Source organism: Chiloscyllium plagiosum, unplaced genomic scaffold, assembly GCF_037043375.1.
Source record: "Chiloscyllium plagiosum isolate Xiang-an unplaced genomic scaffold, Cpla_swu_hap1 HiC_scaffold_42, whole genome shotgun sequence".
NCBI classification, from domain to species: Eukaryota; Metazoa; Chordata; class Chondrichthyes; order Orectolobiformes; family Hemiscylliidae; genus Chiloscyllium; species Chiloscyllium plagiosum.
The window spans coordinates 89738296-89753404 of record NW_028270180.1 but is presented as its reverse complement, the minus strand read 5'-3'; the positions used below and the strand labels follow the sequence as shown (position 1 = coordinate 89753404).

Genomic DNA, 15109 nt, shown 5'->3' with positions numbered 1-15109 from the left:
GACGGGCTCAATTAGAATAAGGAATTCACTTAACCCTCCCAGTGGGACACTCACCAACACAGTCACACTGCAGAGAGGCCATTCACCTGCCCCACGTATGGGAAGGGATTTACTCGATCTTACAATCTGCTGAGGCACCAGAAATAGCACAGTGGATTTAGACCCTTCACCTGCTCCATGTGTGAGAAAGGATTCATTCAAACCTCTCACCTGCGGAGACATTAGTGCATTCCCACCGGGGTGAGGCCATTCACCTGCTCAGTGTGTGGGAAAGCATTCACTCAGTCCTCTGACCTACTTAAACACCAGCGAGCTCACTCTGGGGAAAGATCATTCACTTATCCCCAGTGTGGGGGGAGATTCACTCAAATGCAGCACCTGCGGAGTCCCCAATGAGCCCACACAGAGGGAGAGGCCATTCAGATGCTCAGTGTGTGAGAGAGGATTCAGTGATTCATCCTTCCCCCACCCCGAGACCCCAGTGAGCCCACACAGGGGACAGCTCATTCAGATGCTCAGTGTGGGAGAGGGGATTCAGTGATTCATCCCATCCCCTGAGACCCCAGCGGGTTCACACTGGGTAGGAGCTGTTCACCCCTATGTTTGACAAGGGATTTGCTGCATCTTCAACACGACTGAGAGACCAGTGAGTGCTCACAGGGAAGTGGTCATCCACCTGCTCCGTGTGGACTGCAGGACTCTGATTCTGATGTTACTGTTCAACAGAGTCAGGACAGGACCTTGTTCATGATGACACTGCTGGAGTATTGATGTTGTTGTTAACCACATTAAATGGGCTGGAGTTGATTGAATTTATTTTGCCACTTTCTGAACCTGAGGATGTCTCCCTGGGCAGTAAGTCTCCACAAACAGCAATGTGACAATAAACAGGGATCATATGTCTTGATTTAAATTGTGACTGTAGCACTGCTGCTTCACAGCATCAGGTACAAGGTTGGAGTCCAGCCTTGTCCAACGGCCGGAGTCCAGCCTTGTCCAACGGCCGGAGTCCAGCCTTGTCCAACGGCCGGAGTCCAGCCTTGTCCAACGGCCGGTGTGGAGTTCCCACATTCTCCCCATGATAGTGTGGGTCCCCTCCAGGTGCTCTGGTTTCCTCCCTCAGTCCAAAGATGTACAGGTCAGATGGATCAGTCGTGCTAAATTGCCCACAGGATCCAGGATTGTGCAGACTAGGTGGATCAGCCATGGGAAATGCAGGGTTACAGGGATGGAGTGCTCTGAGCGTGATGTTCTTCGGATGGTCGCTGGGGTTTGATGGGCCAATGCTCTCCTTCCACACTGTAGGGATTTTATTCTATGATTGAGGATAAAGGCTACACAACAATGTGTCCTTGGAGAAGGAGCATGTGGTGTGCATCAATACTCTCGATGCCTTTAGATAGAGGTGGGCACCGCAGGGGATACAGTGCTTTATCTCCACCCCTGCCCCCTCCGCACAACTCTACTTTGATTTAGTCCCTTCTCACTCTGTCACTTATAATGGTTCGCTTGGCCCATAATGGGCTTTGTTTGGAAATATTCAATTGGTTACACAGATGGTGTACTGCTGGTGATTGTGTCTAGATTAGAGTGGTGCTGGAAAAGCACAGCAGGTCAGACAGGATCCGAGGAGCTGGAAAATCAACGTTTTGGCAAAAGCCCTTTTCCAGCACCCCTCTAATCTAGGCTCTGGTTTCCAGCATCTGCGGTCCTCACTTTTGCACCGCTGGTGATTATATGTTAACCAAAAGCAAACTGGCATAATGATGATTTTGATTGTGGGAAGGTTGCTGTGATCACATTTCTGGGTCGGAGAAATGGGGAAAAAGAATTCTTCACAGCTCATAGAACGAGAACTGAAAAGCAGTTAAATCAAACCAAAGGTTCAGACAGGGAGGGAATATGTCCCTGGAGTTTGAGTAGCTGGAAAGTGATAGTATCCGGGAATAGACAGGATTTTGTTTTACAAAGGTTGAAAGTTTTAAAACTGTTATAGTCAGAAAGTTTACGTTATTTTCTTTAATTTTATTTGTTGTGCAAAAAACTTTTACAACATTTTAAAACCAAAATTTACAAACCTTGTGTTAAAGATAAATGTTAAATAAAATTCATCAAACCATCCCTCACTGAAAACTGTTGTGGAAGTGCAATCTCCTGGAGAATCCCTGCCTACTCCTTCCGACCCGAGCTCCATGGCTATATACATACCTGGGAGATAGCAGCAGGAGGAGGCCATTCAGACTTTCAATCCTGCTCCACCATTCAATGGGAAACAGCTGACCATCCAGCTCAGTCTCCTGTTCCTGCTGTATTCCAATCCCCTTTCATGACTTTACCTCGAAGAACTATATCGATGTCCTCCTTTGGCTTCACTGCCTTTTGTTCCAGTGACGTTGCTATGTTACTGTGTGGGTGTAGGCAGGGTTAATGTGATGGTGCTGCCTCCTGGAGGATGCACTCAGCGTTCCTTATCATCATGCAGTAACATCAACTGGGTTTCACAACGAGAGATAGAATCCATTTCCAGGATATGGGCATCACTGGCTCAGCCAGCATTTATACCCCATCTCTAGTTACCCTTGAGAAGATGGTAGTGAGCTGCTGTCTTGACCCATTCGCAGTCCATTTGGTGCAGATAGACCGACAATGCTGGGAGGGCGAGTGTTGCAGGATTTTGGCTGAGTGATTCTCTATCTTTGGTTCTTCAAATGTTGTTTAACTTAATCATGATCTGCACATGATTTTGAGGTTTCAGTCTGCAAATCTTCACCATCTCGCACCCTGTATAAAGGAATATGTACAGATTAGAAATTCAGAACAAACAATTCTAGTTTCTCTGGAATATCTTTTTCCCCTTTCTTCCCCCAAAGCTGTAACCCTCCAGCTCTCTTACTCTCTCCCACCATTCTGACTCTACTACCTCCTACTGTACACCCTCCCCATTCTCATGGAATTGTTGATAAACAGATCCATGCCACCACTTCCCGTCCCTGGTTAGACTCTGCACCCTTTCTGGGTTCACTTCCTTTCCCTCAGTTGCTGCAAGTCAATAATGTAACAGGAGAATGAAACAAAAGGAAACAGAAAGGGAGGTGGCAGATCCTGGACTGAACAGGAAGCTGCAGTCTGGGAGAATGGGTCACATCCTTTGTTTCTCATTGGTTGATTCCAGTGTTATGACAAGTTGGGAATGTAACTTGGTCCCATGTAGGTGTGGTGACACTTTGACCCTCCAACAGATCAATACTACAAGCAAATACGTTCCTCCTCCAGATAAACACAGTGTGAAATACTTTCCACTAGTTACCCCAAAGCACATGCTCCAAAACTCACCCACATTCTGTACTTGTGCAGTGCCAGGTTTCCCCACAGACGTGTGGTCCCTGCCTCGGAATTTGGGAGTTGCAGTCCTCATGCAGGCCCTGGAGCCCTGTCTCTGGAACATGAATGAAAAGTGTGGGATGGAGGATGTTGTGTATCGGATCCCCATTCAGACACATGGGACATGTGGGCTGTCACTTGGATTTACTGAGACATCCGCTTAGACAACCTGATTTCTGACGTAAGGAACATAGATTCAGCCAATTGGGGGATAGGGAGGTTATTAAGGCGCAGTAGGCTTTAAGAAGAGGTGGCTCAGTGGCTAGCACTGCTGCCTCACAGTGTCAGGGACCTTAGGCGACTGTGCGGAGTTTACACATTCTCCCCATGTTTGCATGGTTTCGTGCAGTTCTCCAGTTTCCTCACACAGTCCAAAGATGCGCAGGTTAGGTGGATTTCCCATGCTAAATTGCTGAGAGTGTCCATGCACGTGCCGGTTAGAGAATTAGCCATGGGAAATGCAATGTTACAGGGAACGAGTGGGTCTGAATTGGATGTTCATCATAGGGTTGGTGTGGACTCGATGGATGAATACCCTGTTCCTGCACTATAGAGACTCTATTCTATTCTCATGAGGAAGAATGTACTTGTCTCGATGTGTTGTGAATCCGTGGAATTCCCTACTCAAAATGCAGTGGATGGCAGGACAATGAGCCAATTTAATGAAGAGATACAGATGTTGAATTTGCAATGAGATGAAGGGTGAAAGAGAGCAGGCGGGAAAATCCAGCTGGGACCGATGTGAGCTCAATCAGCACCGTATTAAATGGTGGGGCTGGTTCTCCTGTGCCCAGTGCTTATCTTCTTACGGTAATAACTGGAAAGCGGAATCCAAAAATCACCACCTTCACCAAAGGAGATTTTCGGAAAATGACAGATAGTCATTCCAAGCTTAGATAGTGAGGAAATGTGTAGGAGATAATGATTTTGAAATTTTAAACTGAGGGGAGACAGTGATTTATGGTTTTAGATTGCGTCATACATTCGCAGCGTCCAGAGTACGCTGTTGTGAATGTATATCCTGTACTTTATTACAAAGCCAAGGTCACTGACAATGAAAACCAAAACACCCAGGAAACATCGCCTCCCCTCGTAATCTGAGAAAAGACTTCTGATAAGTCTGATTGAACTTAGAACACTGATGGAAAGCTGGAAGATTAGATCCGCTCCCAAGATCCTGTGCTTAAACAAAAGGAGACTACAATAGGATGAGGCAGGAGTTGGCTACTGTAGACTGGAAACAAAGACTTTACGGTGGGAAAGTTGACGGACTGTGGGGGAATATCAAAGCAATTTTTTGAAGTGCTCAGCAAATGTATATATCAGGGAAAAAGAAGGACTGTAGGAAAAGGAATAATCTGCCATGGGTGGCTCAGGAAATAAGAGAAGCTTCAGCAAAATCGATGTTTCAGGCAAAAGCCCTTCATGCTTCCTGATGACGGGCTTATGCCCGAAACGCCGATTTTGCTGAAGCTCCTCGATGCTGCCTGAATTGCTGTGCTCTTCTAGCACCATTGATCCAGAATCTGGTTTCCAGCATCTGCAGTCATTGCTTTTACCCAGGAAATAAGAGAGTCTATCAAACTGAAATAAAATGCAGACAAATTGCCAAAGACCAATGAGATTAGAAAAACTTTAAAGATCAACAGAGAGCGAGATGGGATTGGGGGAGAAAAGTGTTGAGTAGCTATCCCCAGGGCCAGAATACCAGTTTACACTGCTAGAGGGGAACCTATTGTGTGGGGAACATATGGCGTCTAATTGTTGAAGCACTGAACTGTTACCATAGAGATAATCCTGATCAAGTTAAAAATCACAGCACACTCCAAAAGCTTGGACTTCCAAATAAACCTGTTGGACTATAACCTGGTGTTGTGTGATTTATAAGTTTGTTCACCGCACCCCAACACCGGCTCCTCCACATGAGAATCCTGATAGATACCCCACTGAAACTGAAGCACCTGTCAGATACGTGAGGGAGCCACGGGGGCGTGGGGGAGGTGTGTGTGGTTTAACCACAAAGTGCTGAGCTGAACTCGACTTTCTAACTGCCGTTGCCATGGAGAGAATACTGAGAGACAGCATCCATTCAAAACCACAAACCACAAAGGTATAAGAATGGGAGTGGCACATCGGACAGGCGGGGAGTTACCTGATGCTGCCTGGAGGTGTTCTGCATGTACACTATCCAGGTAACTGCCATATCTCATCAATAAAGACTCAAAGAAGACCTCTCAGAGTTCTGTGCCCAGTTATTCCTATCCAGCAGGGTTCAGGAATAAGAGTACACAGCAGTCAGTCTTCACAGTGGAGGATACGAAGAACATGCCAGGAATTGATAAGGAGACTGAGGAAGGTGAGGACCTAGATAACAACCATTATCGTGAAAGAGTTAGATTTGGGAAGCTAATGGAGCTAAAGGTAGACAAGTCTCATTGCCCTGATGGAATACATCCCAGGATACCAACACAGTTAATGGGAGAAATAGCAAATGCACTTAGAGTCATAGAAGCCTACAGCAGAGACAGGCCCTTTGGCCCAAACTGGCCCATGCCGACCAGAATGTCCATCCACACTAACCCCATTTCCCTGCACTTGGCCCATTTGCTTCTGACCCTTTGCTATCCATGTATTTGTCCAAATGTCTTTTACCTGTTGTGAGTGTTCCTGCCTGAACCACTTCCACTGGCAGCTCATTCCGTATACATACCACCCTCTGTGTAAAACAGTTGCCCCTCAGCTTCCCTTTTATTCTTTCTCCTCTAACCTTAAACTGATCCAATCAAGCCGTCCAATCCTTGAGTTTCTGGGAAAAAGACTGAGTGCATTCACCTTATCCATGCCTCTCATGGTCTTATACACTTCTAGAAAAGAGCCCCCTCAGTTTCCTCTGTTCTAAACATTAAATCCTCACTTGTCCAACCTCTCCCTACAACTCAGACCCCTGAGCCCTGGCAACATCCTTGTAAATTGTTCTGCACTTTTTACAGTTTAATAACTGAAACCTACATTACAGTCATCATATTTCAAGTATTTCCCCACGGTGCTGGAACCAACGTGACAATGCCAATGGATTACAATCCATGATCGAGAATGAACTCCTTTACAACAATCCCGTTTTCATAGTGTTTCCCATGGTGCAGGTATCCTTATGTCTTTCTGGTTGCATGGTTAATTAAAGACTTCTCCTTCTACAAAGCAAAGTTGTGGCTTAATTGTTCCTGGGAAACGTGCCATGATTTTTCAGACTTTCAAAAACAAATGAAATCTCTCTCCACACTCACCATGCTGACATGGACTTGGCTGTGTCTCAGTACTTTTGCAGTCACACTGAGATTTGAAATATTTGCCCACGGACAGAATGCACACCTTTCCTTCCAGATGAAAAGGCCAATGATATTCAGATCGGCACGGCTCAAGTAACCACCAGATCTGAACATGAAGGTTAATTTGTATTTCTCATCCGCAAATCCACCCTTTCAGTACCACACAACAGAGCACACAAGTCACCACTGTTAATACAGGATGGAAATTCATAAGACAATTGTAGATTAAACTGTAGCTTCCTTGTTCCTCCAAAGCTTTAAACCTCAGTCTCACAATTTCTCTCTTCTGTGAACTGAAATCCAAACCAATCCCCCACTCCTTTCCTCCACACCCAGTTCTCACACACTCTCTCTTCGAATTCAGTTTCCTAGCTCCTAATGAGAACCATCCTGCAGACACTGCTTCCTGCACACTCTGACCAAGACCCATCTTACTAAAATGAGCCAAATTAGAATTCTAATTGCAGACCCATCCTTGTCCCATTCCATAACAACCCTGAATCTTCACAAAAGAGTTCTGATAACTTTCTGCAAAAGGCTGCACCACTGATAGTCTGATCACATGTCAGGCTAGCAAGAAAAGGGCCATTCCTCTGGGTCCTGCTCCCAGAAGGATGAAGCTGCTAATGATAGATTAATCCCTCACACCCACAGCCTCCTTCCCAGGCACTGACCTGTACTGCGCATACTCCCACAGTTGCCAGCACTGCACCCATGCATTGGTCTCCCCTCCTACAGCACGTGCTCCAGATCATACAGGAGTCCGGGTGATTGACAGCAGCTGCTGCCCAATATATCAGAATCCCTACAGTATGGAAACAGGTCCTTCGGCCAAACAAGTCCAGACCGACCCATTCCCCCTAACTAATGTAACTAATACTATGGGCAATTTAGAATGGTCAATTCACCTGACCTGGGCATCTTTGGATTGTGGGAGGAAACCGGAGCACCCGAAGGAAACCCGCTCAGACACAGGGAGAATGCGCAAACTCCACACAGACAGTCGCCGTGGCCGGAATCGAACCCAGGTTCCTGGTGCTGTGAGGCAGCAGTGCTAACCACTGAGCCGTCTCTATCGACGGGAGGGGGCGGGGCTGGAGGACTGGGTCAATGGAATTGTTAACAATGAATGAATGTGGAGGACACTGAGGGATGGACAGGTCAGTGAGGGACAGGATCAGTGCAGCAGCAGGAGGGGATACTGGACAAACTGAGCAATGGGAGAGTCTGACAGGAGAGAAACTGCAGGAAGGTTCTGTTTGGAGGCTCAGGCAGGGACAGTTGGGAGACAGTATGGCCTGGTGGCTTGGGCAGGTTTACTCATCAGCCTCTTCAAAGATGCTGTTACTCAACTCTGAGCCTGATCCTCCTAGTCCAGAGGTAAGGACACTTCCATTATTTCCAGGTGGGCAAGGGATACAGGCACTGCCTTTCAAAAGGAACTCACCTGTATTGGTGACATTAACAAGACTCAAGACAAGAGTCACTGACAAAATGCTGGTGTACTTGAACTTCATCCAGAATATTAACACCTATAATTGGGCAACGCAGACCCCAATGTACAGAGTTAAATCCTGGATACTAATAACAGCTTTGTGCATGGGAAATCATATCTCATGAATTTGACTCAGTTTTTTTGAAGAAGTAACAAAGAGGATTGCTGAGGTCAGAGCATGAATATGGTCTACATAGACTTCAGTAACGTGTTTGACAAGGTTCCTCATGGGAGACTGGTCAGCAAGGTTAGATCGCATGGAGTACAGAACTGGCCCGAAGGTAGAAGGCAGAGGGTGCTTTTCAGTCTGGAGGCCTGTGACCAGTGGAGTGTCAGAAGTATCTGTGCTGGATCCACAACTTTTCGCCATTTATATCCATGATTTGGATGTGAACATAAGAGGTATTGTAAGTACGTTTGCAGGTGACACCAAAATGGGAGGTGTAGTAGACAGTGAAAAGATTACCTCAGAGTACAAGAGGATCTGAATCAGATTGGTGAATGGACTGAGGAGTTCAGTTTAGAAATATGCGAGCTGCTGCATTTTGGAAAAGCAAACTTTAGCAGGATTTATACAGTTAATAGCAAGTTGCTGGGGAGTGCTGCTAAATAAAGAGTCTTTGGAGTGCAGATTCATAGTTCATTGACAGTAGATTAGCAAGTAGATAGGATAGTGAAGACGGCAGTTGGTCTGCTTGTCTTTATTGGTCAGAGCATTGAGTATAGGGGTTGGAAGGTCATATTGCAGCTGTACAGGACTTAACAAAAGTTGCTGAATCAATATTCCATATCATTCTGTTCTCCTTCCTATCAGATGGATGTTCTTAAACTTTAAAGAGATCAGAAAAGAATTATAGCATGTTGCCAGGGTTGGATAGGCTGTTTTCCCTGGAGCGTCAGAGGCTGAATGGTGACCTGAAAGAGATTTTTAAAATCAGGCTGGGCATGGATACGGTAAATAGACAAGATATTTGCCCTGCAGTGGGGGAGTACAGAACTAGGGGACTGGGAGGGAGGGTAGGCAGACAGGGGGGGTGTGGATTGAGAGGGGTAAGACAGAAATGGTTGGGGAAAGAGGGGGGGTGACAGAGAGGGCGGCACAGAGACGCGTGGGGACAGAAAGTGGGATTAGAGAGGAGAGGAACAGACAGGGGGAACGGGGGGAGGCCGACAGAAAGGGGGAACAGGCCGACGGAGGGGTGGTAAAACAGGCCGACAGAGGGGAGGGACGGACAGAGTGGGGGGAGACGGAGGGCGGGGGAGCAGACAGAGCGGGAGAGACGGGGGGAACAGAGGGGGAAGATGGAGAGTTATTTTATAGATCTAAAACTCAACCCTGTTCCTGTTTTCTCCTCCTCACCTTAATTCCCTCTGGAGGGCTCAGAACAACTGTATAGTTCTTGGAAAGTAGAGTTTCAGGGAGATCAGATGCTGAAAGTGGCATTTGGGACACTAACATTGAATGGAATGTGCTGATTCGATTCGATTCCACTCTCTGTGTGGTGTTTGCACATTCTCCCTGTGTGTCTGCGTGGGCTTCCTCTGGGTGCTCTTAATTTCCGCCCACAAATCCAAAGACATGCAGGTTAGCTGGATTAGCTTTGGGTAATGGTAGGTTACAGAGTTAGGGTGGAATGCTGTTCCGATGGTTGGTATGGTCTCATGGGCCAAAAGGCCTGCTTCCACACTGTAGGGATTCTATCATTGAGTATAGGGATTAGGAGGTCATGTTGTGGCTGAGTAGGGCATTGGTGAGGCCAGTTTTAGAATACTGCATTCAGTTGTGTTCTCCCTGATTTCAGAAAGATGTTACAAGAATAGGACTCAACCTCTTAATGGCAAGTTCTTGGGAAGTGTTGACAAACAAACAGACCACGCAGTGTAGGTTGATTGTTCCTTGAAAGTGGGGTTGAAGGTAGACAGGTCGGTGAAGGTGGTTTGCTGTATGCTAGCTGTTATTGGGCAGTGCATTGAGGATAGGAGTCGGGAGATCATGTTTCGGTTGTACAGTTTATTGGCTCGGCCACTTTTGGAATCCCATACTGCTTTCAATTCCAGTCTCCCTGCTATAGGAAAGATGTTGGGAAACTTGCAAGAGTTCAGAAATGTTTTTCCAGGGTGTTGCCAGTATTGGAACATTTGAACCATAGGGAGAGGCTGAATAGGCTGAGGCTATTTCCCTGCAGCACTGGACACTTTAGGTGGCTTTATCGAACTTTATAAAATTATGAGGAGCAATGATAGGGTGACTCGTCATGGTTTCTTTTTTCCCAGGTAGGGGAGACAAAACAAATATGAATCTTTTTTCCAAGGTGAAATGACAAATTCTAGAGGAGAGATGGCAAGTTTAAAGGATATGAAAACCGAAACAACTGAAGATGCTGTAAACCAGGAAGAGAAACAGAAGTTTCTGGAAAAGCTCAGCAGGTCTAGCAGCATCTGTGAAAAGAAATTAGAGTTAATGTATCTGAGGAAGGGTGACCAGACCCGAAACTTTAACTGATGTTTTCTTCACAGATGTTGCATAACCTGCTGAGCATTTCCAACAACATTTGTGCAAGTTTAAACGGAGTTGTTTGGAGTATATACCTGAGAGTAACTTTATAAAGTGAGAGTGACACCACATCTGGAGTAATAACAGAAGTTTTGGTCCCTTTATTTAAGGAAATGTGTCATTTCATCAGAGGCATTTCACAGAAAATTGACTGGGATGAACACTGGATTGCAGGGATTATCTTTTAAGAAAAGGCTGAAGAAATTGGGTCTCTACTTACTGTATTTGGGAAGAATGAGAGGTGATCGCATTGTAACATGTAGGATTCTTAAGGAGTTTGATAGGGGAAATACTGAGCGGATGTTTCCCATCATGAGGGAGTCTGGAACCAGATTCTGGGTCACTCACGGAATCACGGGTTCTGTTTTGGATTCGTCAAGTTTAAGGCAACACTGACACAGGTCAGGGGTTTCAGTAGCAATGGAGCTGGGGTGAGGTGGAGATAAGCAACATTTTAAGAGTTTGAAATTCCTGGTGTTTGTGATTGTGTCGATGTCTGATCAGAAGGTCATCTTGGGGTCAGATATGAGAGCAATATTGTGAAGGGTGCGGTTCTGTCTCAGATAGTTCCCAGTGGGAGGGAGGGGCTCAGCAATAAGGGAAAGTAATTTGTAAAAGCAACTGAAGACAATGGCTTTACCCATTGCAACGTTCCGTTGCAGGAAATTGCAGCCAATCGCGTAGTGGGAGTGTGATGAGCAGTTTGATAACTGAGTAATGGAGAGCGATGATGGTGAGGGAGAGCTGGGCATTGTCAGTGTACATGTGAAACCTAACACGGTGCTTTTGGACAATGTCACCTCCTGGAAGTATGTAGATGAGAAACAGGAGGGACCGAGGAGAGATCTTTAAGGGACACCAAATACAAGGAATTAAGAAAGGAAAGGGAGAGTTGGGATGGAGCAGGTTTTTCCAACAACGGTGGGGTCAAATATTAGTTTGCAGCAGAATGGGAGAGAAGGACATAAACAGAAAAGACAGACAGATAGAACAAGGAACAATATCTGTGAATTGGGGAGGGGGAGTGATGAAGAGGAGGAGCAGCCCAACTCCAAAAGCACTATTCCTACATTAGTGACATCACCCAACTCCACCCTAGTCTCAGCTCATTTACTGAAATACTCGTCTATCCCTGTGTTATCTCCAGACTTCATTATCCAAACACACTCCTGGCCAACCTCCCACATTCAACTTACATGTAATCTCAAGAGTATCTAAAACCCTACTGCCCGAGTGCTCACTTGTACCAAAACTTGTTGATCCATAAAAGGCTCCTATTAACAAGCAGCAATTTAAAATTCTCACCTTTGATGTAAATCCTGGCTGTGAACATCCCTGTCTCCCTGCACCACACAACCTGTGAGACCCCGACAACTCATTTTCTTTCAGACTCCCAACGATGTGTTTATTCATTGCTTCACCTGTCTGGCTGTTTCTACGGTTGCCAAGGCAACACGGTCTGGAATTCCCACCCGAACGCCCTCAGACCTGCTTTCCTCCTTTAAGGTATTCCTGAAAACCTGCTTATTTGGCAGCTCTTTTGATCACCTGACCTAATATCCCCATCTGTGGCCTTATGGCAGAAGTTCTCAATAGTATTTCTGTGGAATTATAAACATGATAAAAAAAAACAAACTGTTGATGATTTGCACATACATTGTGAACTCTTCACTGTCGCTGAGTGAATAATCTAAAACAGCTCTTACCCAAACACATTGTGGGAGCACCTTCACCACACGAACTGCAGCTGTACAAGGAAGTCAAACATCACCTTCTCCACAGGCAATGGGGCTTTGGCACTGACCATTGGTATCTGTGGAGGGAGAAACACACAGTTGATATTTCAGGGAGTGCAAAATGCATTATAGGGAGGGAAAATGGTGCAGAATTTGGGATTTTCAAATTTGCGTTTTAGAATGTGCACTAAGTTCTGTAAAACCTCTCATTCCATACCATGAAAATTTCCTCCTCTTCCTGGTCAATATGTCTTTCCTTTCCCCTGCCCTTCACCTTCACACATTTCCAATGCCTTGGCCACAACAACACTGTGCTGTCAGTGAAGTTTATCATGTGGTTGAGTATAGTCCCGCCCCTCATTCACTCCGATTGGTTGAAGGCCCAACTAGTACCTCTAGCCCCCGTTCCCCCACTCTTATTGGTCCTGCGCTGACATCAATAATCCGAAGCCCATTGTGCGCTGGAGCATGCTCAGTGCTTCCTGCTTTTGCTGTTGTTCATCAGGTATGAGAGAGAGGGCTCATCCCTGTTTCTCCTGATGTTAGACAATACCAACAACTACCTGCCTTGTATGGAGCCTTTCACACTGACAAATCTCCAAAAATGCTTCATGAATGATGGAAACGTTGATTAAAGAGAACGATTTTTAGATACATCTTTAAGGCGGACAGAGGGGGTTCGGGAGGATATTCCAAAGGTTTGTGTCCTTGGCAGCTTCAATCGTGGAGTGATATAGGTGGGCAACAGCTTACAATGGAGACAGTGGCTAACCATAGGTTAACAATGTCATGTCGTAGCCCCCTACCCCACACACCAGGCCTTGTTCTCACAGCCTGCCATTACACATTACCTATGGTTAACCACTAATAGTCTCCATTAACAGCCAGTCACCCTCCCCCAGCCAGATGGTTATCCTTTATCCAACTGTTCTTCTCACTCTATCCCCACCTATCCTTTACTCCTTTTATCCTTCCCCTACACTATTTTCTGCACATAAACTGACTTTTATTCTCAGTAACATCTGTTCTGTGGAAGGGACACCGGATCTTAAACTTTAACTTTGATATCTCTTCACAGATACTGCCAGACCTGCTCAGCTTTTCCAGAACCTCCTGGTTGTTGTTTCTGATTTACATCTTCCGCAGTTCTTTTGGTTTTAATTTACCGGGAGTTTATAATTCAGGTCCAACAGCCTCTGTCCCAGTCTCTGCTGTCTCTCCCAACCCCAAACAGTGACACTGCACTTGCACAGCTCATGGACAGGTGTTGTCTTGCTGGCCACACCCCCCATTCAATCTCATTGGCTGCAGGACCGCACAGATTCTTCTCCCATTGGTCTAGAGCTGCCGTCAATCAGCCGGACACCATTGTGATGAGAGTGGAGGGCTAATCCCTCTCTCTGCCCTGGGATGAGCTTCATCATTCACAGTGAATGGGGCAGTATCACAGAGCACAGGGCCTGGGGGCTATTCAGCCCATTGGGGCTGTACTCTCTCCCTCTGGAGATGCTGCAAGTCTGTCCCAAGTCCCCTCCCATGTGCCCACAGCCCCCCAAATCTTTCCTTAAAAAGTAAATTCCAAGTCTGTTTCAGAATACCTGCTGAATCTGTGTCGTTCAGACTGTTCCAGATGCTCAGAACTTACTGAGTAAAATAGTGTTCACATTTTCACCTTGTATTATTTGCCAATTACTTGAAAGTAGTTACTAAAAATTGTGACAGTGTTAACAATTCCTCTCTCTCTCTGCAAATTCAAGACCTTGGAACCAAATCTGCACCAGATCGAAATCACTGCTTCACCTTCTCAGCTCCAAGGATAATTATCTGTGCTTCAGCTAGCTCTCCTCAAAATAGGGGAATGCATCTTAATTTATTAAGATCAAAGAAACAGACCTTCGGTCCAATTCGTCCGTGCCAACAAGGAATCCTAAACTAATGGATTCCTATTTACCATCTATTGGCCTGTATCCATCAAAACCCTTCTTATTCATGTACCCAATTGGAAGCCTTTTAAATGTTGTGATTTTGTCAGCCTCCACTACTTCATCTGGTAGCTCCTCCCATACACACACCACACTCAGCTTGAAAACGTTGCCACTTATATCCCTTTTAAATCTTTGCCCTCTCAACTTCAACCCATGTGCTCTCGTTTTGGGCGCACCTAACCTGAGGGAAAAAGACGCCAGCTGCTCACCTTATCCACATCCCTTGTGATTTTATAAATCTCCATGAAGTCACCTCTCAGTCTTTGACTCTCCAGATAAAATAGCTCCAGCCTATTCAGCCTCTCCCTGTAGGCCAAATCCTCCAATCCTGGCAACGTTTTTGTAAATCTTGTCCAAACCTTTTCAGGTTTCACAACATCCTTCCCAGAACGGGAAATTCAAACTGAAAACGGAATTCCAGAAGTGGCTTAATCAACGTCCTGTCCAGCCACAGTATGACGTCCCAGTTTCTGTATTCAATGCATTGACCAATAACGGAGTGTGTTAATGGAGTCCCATTTGCCAGCGGTTCACCCTTATCCCTCTAAAACCTTCCTCTTCATATACCCAATCAAATGCCTTTTAAATGCTGCAATTGTACTAGCCTCCACCCCTTCCTCTGGCAGTTCATT

The 15109-nt window shown here is 45.8% G+C and overlaps 2 long non-coding RNA genes across 5 annotated transcripts in view; one reads left to right on the top strand and one right to left on the bottom strand.

Annotated features, from left to right (window-relative positions):
• LOC148137979 (uncharacterized) overlaps positions 1 to 15109 on the top strand; it is a 658828-nt gene that overhangs the window by 138897 nt on the left and 504822 nt on the right. The window lies entirely within an intron of this gene.
• LOC148137988 (uncharacterized) overlaps positions 2477 to 15109 on the bottom strand; it is a 40380-nt gene continuing 27747 nt past the window's right edge. For 3 of the 4 annotated variants that reach the window (XR_015754118.1, XR_015754115.1, XR_015754116.1), the window contains 2 exons: positions 12463 to 12569; positions 2477 to 2781 (listed from right to left, as the gene is read on the bottom strand). This is a non-coding gene — a long non-coding RNA (uncharacterized LOC148137988). Of the gene's footprint in view, positions 2782 to 12462; positions 12570 to 14686; positions 14948 to 15109 lie in introns of all 4 variants that reach the window. The other variant, XR_015754117.1, reaches the window with a different exon arrangement.